The following is a 13,401-nucleotide window of genomic DNA, read 5'->3' on the forward strand; positions in this document are numbered from 1 at the left end:
TTCTTACCTGGTGCACAGCTCTCATTCACTTTAACCTATATTAAAAGTATCTTTAACATTACCAACTAAGTTTTTCCAAACTAAGTAATACGGAATGTTTTGTACGCATCAATGTGGCGCACTGGATCCGGTCATAACGTCTAGGCCGGGTTTGGGGTGTTACAGGTTTCCAATCTATTATTGCTGAAATCTTGCTTGAATCAACCCAAATACCTTATGCTGATACAACATGTCCCAAAAACCGAACTTCACTCAACCAGAACTCACATTTACTGAACTTCGATACAACTATTTATCTCGCAAAGTCTGTAGCACAATTCTCAGGTGTTCGATGTGTTCATATTCATCACGGGAGTAAATTAGGATTTCATCAATAAATACAACCAAAAATCTATCCAAATAGAGTCTGAAGATATGATTTATTAAATCCATAAAAGAAGCAGGTGCATTAGTAAGTCCAAAAGGCATAACCAGAAACTCATAGTGTCTGTACCTAGTTCGAAAAGCAGTTTTCAGCACATCAGAGTCTTTAACTTGCAGTTGATAGTAACCCAATCTCAAATCTATCTTTGAAAACACTGTAGCCCCTTTCAACTGATCGAACAAGTCATAAATCCATGGCAAAGGGTATTTATTTTTTATAGTCACTTTATTGAGCTATTCGTAATCGATACACATTCTTATTGTTCCGTCTTTCTTTTTCAAAAACAAAACCAGTGCACCCTAGAGAGAAAAACTCAGCCACGTAAAGCCTCTAACAGTCAATTATTGCAATTGAGCTTTCAACTCTTTTAATTCGGTAGGTGTCATTCTGTACAGAGCTATCGAAATTGAAGTTTTCCCTGGCACAAACTCAATACCAAACTCCACTTCTCAGATCAGTAGCAAACCTGGTAATTCTTCTGGAAACACATCCGGATATTCGCACACTACTGGTACTTATTCAATCTTCTTTTCAGTCACTTTAGAATCAAGTACATAGGAAAAATAAGCTTCACAACCCTTTCTCACATATTTTTGAGCTAACATCAAAGAAATCACTGCCAGTAAACCATTCAGATCATTAGACTCAATCTGAATTATTTCAGCATTCTGACATCGTAAATCAATAGTTTTCCGTTTGCAGTTTACAATAGAATCATGCAATGTTAACTGATGTGTGATATTCGTAACAAGTTTTAAAGATTTATAAATGAAACGTTCTTGAGACTAACTTATTATCATGATTAAGGCAAGTGTACCTATCGAATAGTAGTATAGTTCAACAAAACCAGATTGTCGAACCCAAAGGAACTACGAGTACTAGTATTTACTTCCTTTTTATTATCTAGCCTAAAATTTAAGAGGTTTGGTTGTCTAAACTAATTACTAACTAAGAATGCATAAAAAGAAAAACTTGGGAAAATTCAATTGATTAAGACAATACCTAAGGACAAATCCACCTAGACTTCACTTGTTATTTGACTCTGAATCAGACGATTTATTCATTTGACTTGATCCATAGAAATCCCTAAGTTATATTATTATCTTTCTCGAGACTAATAACGTCTAACTCTAGGTTGAATAATTGAAATCTCCTTCTAATTAACACCTTAGAATTGCATTAACTCGATCTATGGATTCCCTTATTAGGTTTCATCCTAATCCAGTAAAATCTTGTCACCCTATCTCTAGGCGCACAATCAACTCCGCTTAATTATGACAAATTTACTCTTAGACAGGGTTTATTCCTCCTCTGACTAAGAGCTTATCTTGAATCAATATCTTGGAATATCAAAACAAGAATTAAGAATGCATAATTAAGAACAAATCAAATATTTATCATACAATTCATATAATAATAACAAGATCTATCTTAGGTTTCATTCCCCTTAAATATTTAGGGGTTTAGTTCATACTTATGAAAGAAAACATCTTAAAAGCATAATGATAACAAAACATAAGAAAACCCAAAACTCCTAAAGGAACTTGAAGGGAGATCTTCAGTCTTGAAGATGAATCCGACTCTTGAGATGGATCAATCAGCTTTCCTTGAGTAATTCCCTTCTTTATACTCTGCGTCCTCCTCCTAAGTGCCTCCTCAAGTGTTTAAATAGACTTTGGAATGCCTAAGAGCCCTCAAAATTGGCCTTTTCCAAATTGGACTAAACTTGGGTTCGGCAGGGACACGCCTGTGTGACACGCCCGTGTGCGATTACTGAAGACCGTGGTCAAGGCTGTTAAATGGGCACGAGCGTGTGATCTACCCATGTAAGTCATGCTTTGATCTTGCCAAATTGACACGACCGTGTGACACTCCCGTATGAGGAAGTCCAGGCCGTATTGTTTTCCCATGTGGGTCCATTTTCTCTGTTTTCGGCCAGTTTCTCGCTCTTTTTACTCTCATATGCTCTCCTAAGTATAAAACATGAATTTAAAGGATTAGGAGCATTGAATTCACCAAATCTAAGGAGAAACCATCCATAAATGCATTAGGCATGGGGTAAAAATATGTATAAATTACGGTTTATCAAATACCACCACACTTAAGCATTTGCTTGTCCTCAAGCAAAACCCTCAACTCACAATCAAAATAAATTCTTTTTAACTTATAATTCCTATTAATAATATTTCAAAATAATCCATAAGTAATCATACATTGAAAATTTGACTGAAAGAACATCAAAGTTCCAAAACATTCCAAGTTGAATATTTTATCATGAAAGCATAAGTGTCTCCCCTTATCTAAGTAATTACCTTCGACTCAAAATATCATAGAGTTTCACATCCTCACTAAAGATTCACTCAAATCACTCGAGGTGTTTAAGGACAATGCATGAAGCACTCAATAGTCAATAATGAAAAGCCATTACCATAGGCTTGCATGAAAATCAAATCTCCACCACTATATATTGAAATGAACATCAATCAAAAAGTCTTTAAAGGGTTATAACGTGGCTTTGGTTAGGGGGTGTGGTCACAAGCTGAAAGAAAATGTTAGAATTGAGATTGAATTGAAAATTTACCTAACTAGAAAAAGTAATTAAACATCAATTGAGTACAATTGAGCTTCTTCTCAGAAGATGGAATTTAGATACTGCAGCTCAACACTACCGAATTACTACTAATATGTAAGTATGAATGTTTTTTTTAAGAACAAGTCAAATACATAGAAGAGCAAAACATAGCTAAGAAATTAGTTCAAATCAAATCTCGACAAAAATAAGGATCAAAGGGGATTTCAATAATAATGGTTTATGGGTTAATATTGAGGGTAAATCAATTAATGGCTTGTTAGGCTCAAAGGGGTTTACTAAGGGTTAATTATGAAGGTAGGCTTTTGTGGAGTGAGTGGGTTAAACCTAAGTGCCTTTATCATTTTGACATATCAAATCAAATGGTGTGGTCTTGACATGCATAATCAAGCAAGTTCTAGAATAACAATTCAATTCTGACGCACTCAAAGCAACAATACAAGTGAGCATGAAAGAAATGATAGATGCTCTAAAGGCTCAAAGTCTCACAAAAATTATGGCTTTTTGATGTTTAAACCTGTGAATTTCAACTCAAGATAATACCTAAACTTGGGAGAAACAACCTATAAAATTTTAAATTTAAAAGTCAACTTATCATGCTTGATTCTTTAATATCTTAAAGTTTAAACAATCAATGCATGAATGCCTAAGTTTTAATTCAAGACATATCAATAAAAATCATAAATTAATCAAAATCCATTCTAATCATGGCATGAGAAGATCACATAAGAATAAGACAAAATTCAGGGATTTCTAATGACGATACGAAAGACCCCTTACACTTAAGATGTACATTGCCATCAATGTACAAAGATAGATATATTGAAAAAGATAGATTGACAATCATAAGATAGGGAGAGAAGTAAAACTTCCTGAATGATGAATGAACTCCTTGAACTAGAGTTTTGGAGAATAATCGGCGTGAGAGTGGAGGAGGATACTCCGGTGGTGGCAGAGGTTCATTAGTCCATAAGTCCTATGCCAAGAGAATATTATATCTTCTGGTAACTATGGTCGTGGTCGAACAGGACATGGCAGTCATGGAGAACCTTTTCTGGTGGAGTTTTTAGTTCCTATAAGACGATGAGCTTTGGGGCTCTTTATAACTGCGACAGAATCAGGAACTATAAGGACGCATAATTACTCGTAATGAAATAGCTGAAATTGAAAATTGTAAAAATGAAAGATAAAATAGTATAAACAGGAAATAAAAAGTAATTTCAAAATATAAAGATAAAGCTAAGATAGATAATAGGTGTTTATAGGGAAATTGGGGTACACGACCATGGGGCATGCCCGTGTGCCTTCATTTTAGCCTGTGCATTTTGTGGTTTTCAAAATTGGGTGCATCGGTGTACTTGACCATGTTGCACGACTGTGTCAATCTTTGTTCGCTTATCCTACGCCTGTGTATGAAGGCACACGCCCGTGTTAAATTGACAGGTTTGCCCACGGTTTTAAAACACGGGCGTGTCGCACGCCCATATTATTTTGGCAGTTTTTCCCACAGCCATGTCGCACGGCCGTGGCAACTTATCGCATCCCGTATTGGGGAAGAAATTTTTCCCTGTTTTCACATAGCCGTATCGCACCGCCGTGTTTCATCCCATGGTATGTGCATGGCCTACAGCATGCTTGTGTACCTGGCCGTGCGGTTCTGAAAATCCTGTGTTCCACGATTCGGTTAGTACGTTAGATGTTAAAAAACTTGAATTTAAAGAAATTAATACTGTTAGTGCTCAGGTTGCCTCCCGAGAAGCGCTTATTTATGTCTAAGCTCGACTTCTCTAGTGCGTGATCATGGTGAATTGAGGAGTTTACACTCCTCATCCCTACTATCAATTTTATCAACATAAGAATTAAGACGAGTACCATTTACCTTGAACGTGCCAAATTTGGAGTGGTTTACCTCGACCGTACCGTATGGAAAAATACTAATTACTGTAAGAGGGGTTTCTTTATTTGGTTCAGAAGTGGCGATTCAAGGATCAGCTGCATCGAGTAATACTATGTCTCCAACTTTAAGTTGATTTTTGGAGGAATTAAGCTCCTCATGGCGTGGTTTTGGTTTATCATATTTTCTCGGTTTATGTGTCCACCATTCATCTAGCTCCTCGATTTTTAACCTTCGTTCTTCATGGATAGGTTCTTTTTTGTTGCTTGGCTTATGTATGTTCTTCGAACATATTTTCTGCAAAGAAGGTTGCACTATATGGTTAGTTTTAGCCAAATTATTTATATAGTCACATTCGATTTTTAATGTGTTATTTGAATTGCGGGCTTGAAGGGTGATTGTTTCGTCTCCCACACGAAGTGTGAGTTCACCTGTGCCAACGTCAATAATTGTTCTGACGGTTCCTAAAAAGGGCCTTCCTAAAATTAAGGGGACATTGCTATCCTCCTCTATGTCTAGAACAACGAAATCAACTGGGAATATAAATTTCTCGATTTTAACGAGTACATATTCAATAATACCCCTAGGAAATCTGATAGTTTTATCTGTTAATTGAATGCTCATCCTAGTTTGTTTGGGTTTCCCTAGACCTAGTTGCTTAAATAATTTGTAAGGCATAACATTGATCTAGCCCCTAAATCAGCCAACGCATTATTAACATCTAAACTACCAATTAAACAAGGAGTTGTAAAACTCCCTGGATCTTTTAGTTTGTTAGGCAGCTTATTCTGTAGAATGGCAGACTAGACTACATTCAGCTCCACATACGATGCTTCAACTAATTTCTGTTTATTTGCTAAAAGCTCCTTTAAAAACTTGACTGCGTTTGGCATCTGCGAAAGGGCTTCAATAAACACTAAGTTAATATGCAGTTTCTTTAGAAGTTTAAGGAATTTACCAAATTCTTTGTCTGAGCGATCTTTCCTTGTCACATTGGGGTATGGCACGCGAGGTTTATATTCTGTAATCACCGGCTTTGGCTCATTGTGGCCTACCTTATCCTTACCTATGCTTACCACTGTTTCTGGCCTTGGTTCTGCAACTAGCCCTTCCTTATCTTGAATGGCAATTGCGTTGAGTTGCTCCCTTGGGTTAGATTAAGTGTTGCTTGGCAGGCTACCTTGTGGTCATTCAGAAATCAACTTGGCGAGCTGTCCAATCTAAGTTTCGAGCCCCTGGATTGATACTTGTTGATTTTTGAGTGCGGTCTCAGTATTCTAAAAATGAGTTTCTGACACTGAGATGAATTTTGTTAGCATATCCACAAGGTTAGATTTTTTCTCTTGTTAGTAGGATGGTTGTTGGAAGCCTGGAGGTGGTGGTCTCTGATTCCCTTGGCCTCCCTATGAAAAATTAGGGTGGTTCCTCCAACCTACATTGTAAGTATTGCTATAGGGATTATTTTGAGATCGAGGATTGTTACCCATGTAATTTAACTGTTCGTTCTCTATGTTGTGGCCATAAGGTGGGTATTCTAAACTGCTTGATCCGCCTCTACTTGCTTCGCATTGCATTACTGGGTGAACCTGTGCAGAACTAAGGAAACCATCAATTTTCTTATTCAAGAGTTCTACCTGATTAGAGAGCATGGTGACCGTATCGACGTTATAAACGATGACTATTTTCATTGGCTTTGTCCACATGACTTGCCATTGATAGTTATTCAGTAACATCTCCTCTATAAATTCATAGGCATCTTCAGGTGTCTTATTATTGATGGTTCCACCAGTAGCTGTGTCAACCATTTATCGAGTCGAAGGATTTAGGCCATTATGAAAGGTTTGAACCTGTAGCCAAAGCGATAACCCATGGTGAGGGCATTTTCTTAAGAGGTCCTTGTATCTCTCCTATGCATCATAGAGTGTTTCTAAATCCATCTACACAAAGGAACAGATATCATTACGTAATTTAGCCATTTTAACCGGTGAAAAATATTTTAATAAAAACTTTTCGGTTATTTGTTCCCAAGTAGTGATTGACCCTCGTGGCAATGAGTTCAACCACTGTTTAGCTTTGTTTCTCAATGAAAAAGGGAATAACAGAATGGCATCATCAGAAACACCATTAATTTTAAATATATCACATAGTTCCAAAAAGTTTGCCAAGTGAGCGTTGGGATCCTCATCCTGCAAACCATCAAACTGAACAAACTATAGTATCATTTGAATTGTGTTAGGTTTCAGTTCAAAAGTATGCGACTACAGCCGGTCTAACTATGCTTGATTCAGTTCCTATTAAAGAAGGTTTATCATAATCAAACATAGTGTGCGACGCAGGATTCTGATTAACAGCAATCGCAGGAGGTAGTAGATTTTCTTGTTTTTCAGCCATCTCCTAGGTTGTGGTTGAAGTATCGTCCTCTTGCTCATCCTCTGTGTATCTTAGGCTTCACCTTATTTCTCTCTGATTTCTGCGAACTGTGCGGTCGATCTCACCATAAAAAAGTAGTGGTTTTGACGGGTTTCTTCTGGTCATAAACTAGAAAAACCTGTCAGAAGGGAATAAGAGAAAAATTAGAAAAGAAAAAAATTTTAAATTGTAATAAAAGTAGAGTGGCTAAAGTAATAAAAATTGAGTTTTCTTAATATTCTAGTTCCCCGGCAACGGCGTCAAAAACTTGATGTGTGATATTCGTAAAAGGTTTTAAAGATTTATAAATGAAACATTTTTGAGACTAACTTATTATCACGATTAAGGCAGGTGTACCTATCGAACAGTAGTATAGTTCAGCAAGACCGGATTGTCGAACCCAAAGGAACTACGAGTACTAGTATTTACTTCCTTTTTATTATCTAGCCTAAAATTTAAGAGGTTTGGTTGTCTAAACTAATTACTAACTAAGAATGCACAGAAACAAAAACTTGGGAAAATACTTTTGGGAAAATTCGATTGATTGAGACAATACCTAAGGACAAATCCACCTAGACTTCACTTGTTATTTGACTCTGAATTAGACGATTTATTCATTTGACTTGATCCGTAGAAATCCCTAAGTTATATTATTATCTCTCTCGAGACTAATAACATCTAACTCTAGGTTGAATAATTGAAATCTCCTTCTAATTAACACCTTAGAATTGCATTAACTCGATCTATGGATTCCCTTATTAGGTTTCACCCTAATCTAGCAAAATCTTGTCACCCTATCTCTAGGCACACAATCAACTCCGCTTAATTATGAAAAATTTACTCTTAGACAGGGTTTATTCCTCCTCTAACTAAGAGCTTATCTTGAATCAATATATTGGAATATCAAAACAAGAATAAAGAATGAATAATTAAGAACAAGTCAAATATTTATCATACAATTCATATAATAATAACAATATCTGTCTTAGGTTTCACTCCCCTTAGGTATTTAGGGGTTTAGTTCATACTTATGAAAGAAAACATCTCAAAAGCATAAATATAACAAAACATAAGAAAACCCAAAACTCCTGAAGGAACTTGCAAGGAGATCTTCAGTCTTGATGATGAATTCGACTTTTGAGAAGGATCAATCAACTTTCCTTGAGTAATTCTCTTCTTCATACTCTGCGTCCCTCTCCTAAATGCCTCCTCAAGTTTTTAAATAGGCTTTGGAATGCCTAAGAGCTCTCAAAATTGGCCTTTTCCAAATTGGACTAAACTTGGGTTCAGCAGGGACACGTCCGTGTGCGATTACTAAAGACCATGGTCAAGGCTGTTAAATGGGCACGAGCGTGTGATCTACCCATGTAAGTCGTGCTTCGATCCTGCCAAATTGACACGGCTGTGTGACACTCCCGTATGAGGAAGTCCAGGCCGTATTGTTTTCCAATGTGGGTCCATTTTCTCCATTTTCGGCCCGTTTCTCGCTCTTTTTACTCTCATATGCTCACCTAAGTATAAAACATGAATTTAAAGGATTAGGAGCATCGAATTCACCAAATCTAAGAAGAAACCATCAATAAATGCATTAGGCATGGGGTAAAAATATGTATAAATTACAGTTTATCATTAACCAATCCATACCCATAATTATATCGAACTCGTCGAATGGCAACAACATCAAATCACCTGGAAAACATGAATCTCGAATCATCAACGGACAATTCTTACATACTTTATCAACCAAAACGTACTGGCCTAAAGGGTCCGATAAACTAATAACAAACTCAGTAGACTCTATAGGCAAAGTCTTATTAGATACTAAAGTTTCACATATATAAGAATGAGTCGATCCAGAATCAATCAATGCAACAACACTAGTATCATAGAGAGTGAAAGTACCGGTAATCACATCTAGAGACGAAGCTCTGGCAGGTACGCGAGCCTCAGATCTAATATTCGTGGCTTTAGTTCCCTTCTAGCTGCCACTCATATTACCTGTATTTTTGGGTGGTCTACCTCGAGCTACCGTGTTACTCGTCCTCGTATTTTGCTTCATGTCTTGCTCAACCAACTCAGGGCATTCACAAATGAAGTGATCCATTGATCCACATTTAAAGCAAGCCTGATCATTCAATCTACAACTGGCAGGATGTCATTTACCACAATGTTTGCACTCAGGTTGGTTCTGTCAGATGTTACCAACACTAGCTACTGAGGTAGCTCTCGAACTCACGGGTGTTCTGTCTTGATCATGTCTAAAATAGCCCGCAGTAGCCTTTGAACAGCTAAAGTCATCTTAGAATTTCTTTGTTGCTGACTGAAATGACAAACTTGAGGATCTTTTTCATGAATCTCTAACTTCAAAGTCAGCCTTTCTTATATCTTTCCCAAGCTCTTCAGCTTTGCATGCTCGCTCGACTAGTAGCATGAACTCTTTTATTTATAGAATCCTGACTAATAGCTTAATATCTTCATTCAACCCGTCTTTAAATTTTTATACATTATTGGTTCGGTTGATACACATTCCTGGGCATATCTATTGAGTCTCACAAATTTCTGTTCGTATTCTGTTACGGTCATACGACCCTGTTTCAACTCGAGGAATTCTTTACGTTTTTTATCAATAAACCACTGACTGATATATTTCTTCCAAAATTCAGTCTGAAAGAATTCCCAGGTAACTCGTTCTTTTGGAACCACTGAAACCAGTGTATTCCACCAGTGATATGCAGAATCTTGAAGCAAAGATACAGCACATTTAATACATTCGTCAGGGGTACAGGATAGCTCTTCAAACACATGGATAGTATTATCGAGCCAGAATTTAGCTCGCTCAGCATCATCATCAACAGTAGCTTTGAACTTTTCGACCCCGTATTTTCTGATTTTATAAACCGGTGGCTTATTTAATCTCATCGGATCAATTACTTGAGGTACCATTGGTATCTGAGGAGGATTAGGAAGGGGTGGGGGTTGTTGAACGATCGGATTTGTTTGGATATACTGTGTGAACCATTCGTTCATCATCTGGAAGAAGGCTTGCTTAGCCTCTCCGTCGTGTTTTAAAGTTTTTTTGACTTAGGTTTGTGGTCCTAAAACCACCGTTTCGAATAGGGTCTAAACCAGGCTGTTACAGTGTGGGCCATCGGACATGTGGGCCCCAAATTTAGAAATTTTCCCTAAGGTTGTTCATGTCGTCTCGATCAAATTTGAGCCTTCTATGGGGTCGATATGTGGTTATATAAGCTATAAAGTAGGAATCCTATTTTTCTACTAGTATGGAACATGACATAAATACTATTTAAATTCATGTATTGTGATGAAATATGTATGATCTGTTATGTATAAGAATGTTCTACATTTGCTATACGAGCATGTATGATATGTATATTCTGGTATCTGATAATTTTGTTACTTCTATTTATATCTGACTATGGGGTGGGACATAAACTATGTGCAAGAAGTGTTCTCTGTGAGGCTATATCTAGCCATTATACTGGTAGCACTGTTGCGATTATTCTGAAAAGTGTCGTAATGACACTAAGTGGTGTGTAGGGCTGGTTGAGTGTGTTATACCCCACATGGTATGATGGGATGGTCGGAGCTAGTGCGTAGATAATGGGTATAGGATTATATATATTTGCATATGTACTACTCCGATATGATTCTGATTTTCTATAAGATGAATGTTTGTATATGTTCTTTCATGTGATTAAATCTAAAACTCTATTTTCTTACAAGTTACACACTGAGTTATAAAAACTCACTCTCTATTTTTCTAATAATTTTAGGTAACCCTCAGACTTAGGCGGGCCAGTGCGAAGGGAGCTTGGTTATGTTCGTTCCTCCATAAATCACATTTACTTAAATTTTGACTTATTTAAATTTCTGTTTTGAGAGTTTTTTTATATTTTGGACTCTCAGGACTTTTGCGACTTATTTTTGGTTTAGATTTTTATCTTGGGATTTCTAGTTTGACAATTGATAAAACGGCTTTATGGAAACAACTGATTTTCTGAAATAAACTATTTTCGAGAAAAGAAACTCGGTTTACCAAAATACAATGTTGTAAGAAACTTTGCTGCAAAAAATATTCCGTTTATTTGAAAGATGTAAATAAACAAAATGTTTTCCAAATAAAAAACAGTCTTTCTAGGTAAAAGAGGTTCACGTTGATCTTAAATGGCCAGAAACTAGATTTCAAACCTTTTATCATAATCACTCCAGATTCGGCCATAACATCTAGGCCGAGTTTGGAGTGTTACAATTAAGGCCCGGGATAGTTTGGAGACATAAGGGAATGTTAACTAAGCTCCATTCACCAGGACATGAGAGTGTTACCTATATGCTACACTTTTGGGATATGTTTGACTCAATGAGTCATTTGGTGTGTTGGAGATCTATGTATCCGATGTGTGGTGATAGAGCCCACTCTTATGTTTCATAACCTCAAGTGCCAATGTATCATTAAATGTAATATTGTAAAATGTGATGAATGCATAAATATGTGGTCATAATGTTGAATAAGTTTTTAGGTATTGCATGAATAATATAGTATGTTGATATGGTAAACTTAGCATGTGAATGTGCCTATTTTGTGTTCCTTTAACGTTTGACTTCATGTTTACTTGGTGGTTATTCTGACCATTCACTGAGCCTATAAAGCTCATCCACTGCTTTTTAACCCTTTATAGGCTGATAGTGTTGCGGTGTGAGCGGTGCGAAGTATTTCAAGGGACTAATCCAAGTAGTTAGAATTTGAATAGGTGAATTATAATTATTATTTTGAATTGTGGGAATAAGGCAATGTGGCAGAATTTTGGGTTTTTCATTGCCATGATGTTTTAGCTGAATTTTTCCATGATGTATTGAATATTTTCGTAACTTATTTACTCTTAGGATTTAAGGACTTGGACCCTGTAAGTTTGATTCTTGCTTGGATATATTTTTGATGTTTTGAATTGTCATTTTGGTAGTTTTGATGATGGTTTGATGAGGTACTCGATGTATGTTGAATAGTTATTAGTTAGAATGAATTCAATGCCTTATTATGTTGTATTTTTATTGTCTGGAGTAGACGTATCAATATTCAAGTTTTTAAAATGTTACCTTTTGATATTTCAAATGTGCAGGAAGTTAGTAACACAATTTGGTATGATACCATATCACGAGTATCGATACATGGGGAAATAGGATAGATACTTTTTGAAATATATCGATAAATTATTGGGTTTTGTTTTTAATTGAAAATAGAATACTGATTTGGTACCTCTTTTCAGGGTAGTGTCGATACTATTCATGAGTATTATCAATGTAACATCCCAAAAATCCAGGGTTAGTAGAACCGGGTTTTTGAATCAAGAGAGAGTGATCAGCCTTAATTTTTTAAATTATCTATGCATTTTTAGGAAATAAATGAAGTATTGGTTTGTTGGTTAAGTGTTAGTGTAACGTTTCTTGAAACCCAAGTTCAAATCCCTTCTTTCGCATCATTTTTATTATTTTGCAAATTTTGCCTTAAACCCTAGTATGTGATATTCTTTGTTTTTATAAATAAATATTTCAAATTATATCAAGAATGAATTGTTGGTTTGATGGTTAAACATTAGTGAATTTATCCTTAAGGTCCTAATCTCAATTCCCTTCCCATGTAAATAATTTAAATTTTTTGAGAAAAACCCCTTGTTTTAATCTGTGGGCCATCCAAGCCTAGTTAACCTAGAATAAATATTAAATTTTCACTAATAATCAGCCTTTAATCCTCCTCCTTATTGCTCTAGCCATTCCTCTTCTCCTCACTTTCTCTTTGATTTTAATTTTTTTCCTTTCCTCCATTGTTGTTGTCGCCTACGCCTAGTTTTACCATCTCTTTCTTTTCTTTTTCTTTTTGCCCAAAAATTTGTTAAAATATTCTACACCATATTTCTGTCATTTTTCCTCATTAAAATCAGCCCCAAATTTGAGATATTGAACCCCAAGATTGATCCCGAACATTGTCAAGAAAGTACTATTGTCGTTTCTCTCGACTAGCTTGGGTAAGGTCTCTTCTCTCTTCAATTTCTTAATTAATCTTGTCCATTA

The 13,401-nt window shown here is 36.1% G+C and overlaps 1 non-coding gene across 1 annotated transcript; it reads left to right on the plus strand.

Moving 5' to 3' along the window:
- Nucleotides 1–6,771: 6,771 nt before the first annotated feature.
- On the plus strand, nucleotides 6,772–6,878 carry LOC121230035 (small nucleolar RNA R71). The gene has a single exon (XR_005927987.1). It is a non-coding gene; the product is annotated as a small nucleolar RNA R71 (small nucleolar RNA).
- The last annotated feature ends 6,523 nt before the right edge of the window (nucleotides 6,879–13,401 follow it).

Source organism: Gossypium hirsutum, chromosome A05 (genome assembly GCF_007990345.1).
Source record: "Gossypium hirsutum isolate 1008001.06 chromosome A05, Gossypium_hirsutum_v2.1, whole genome shotgun sequence".
NCBI classification, from domain to species: domain Eukaryota; kingdom Viridiplantae; phylum Streptophyta; class Magnoliopsida; order Malvales; family Malvaceae; genus Gossypium; species Gossypium hirsutum.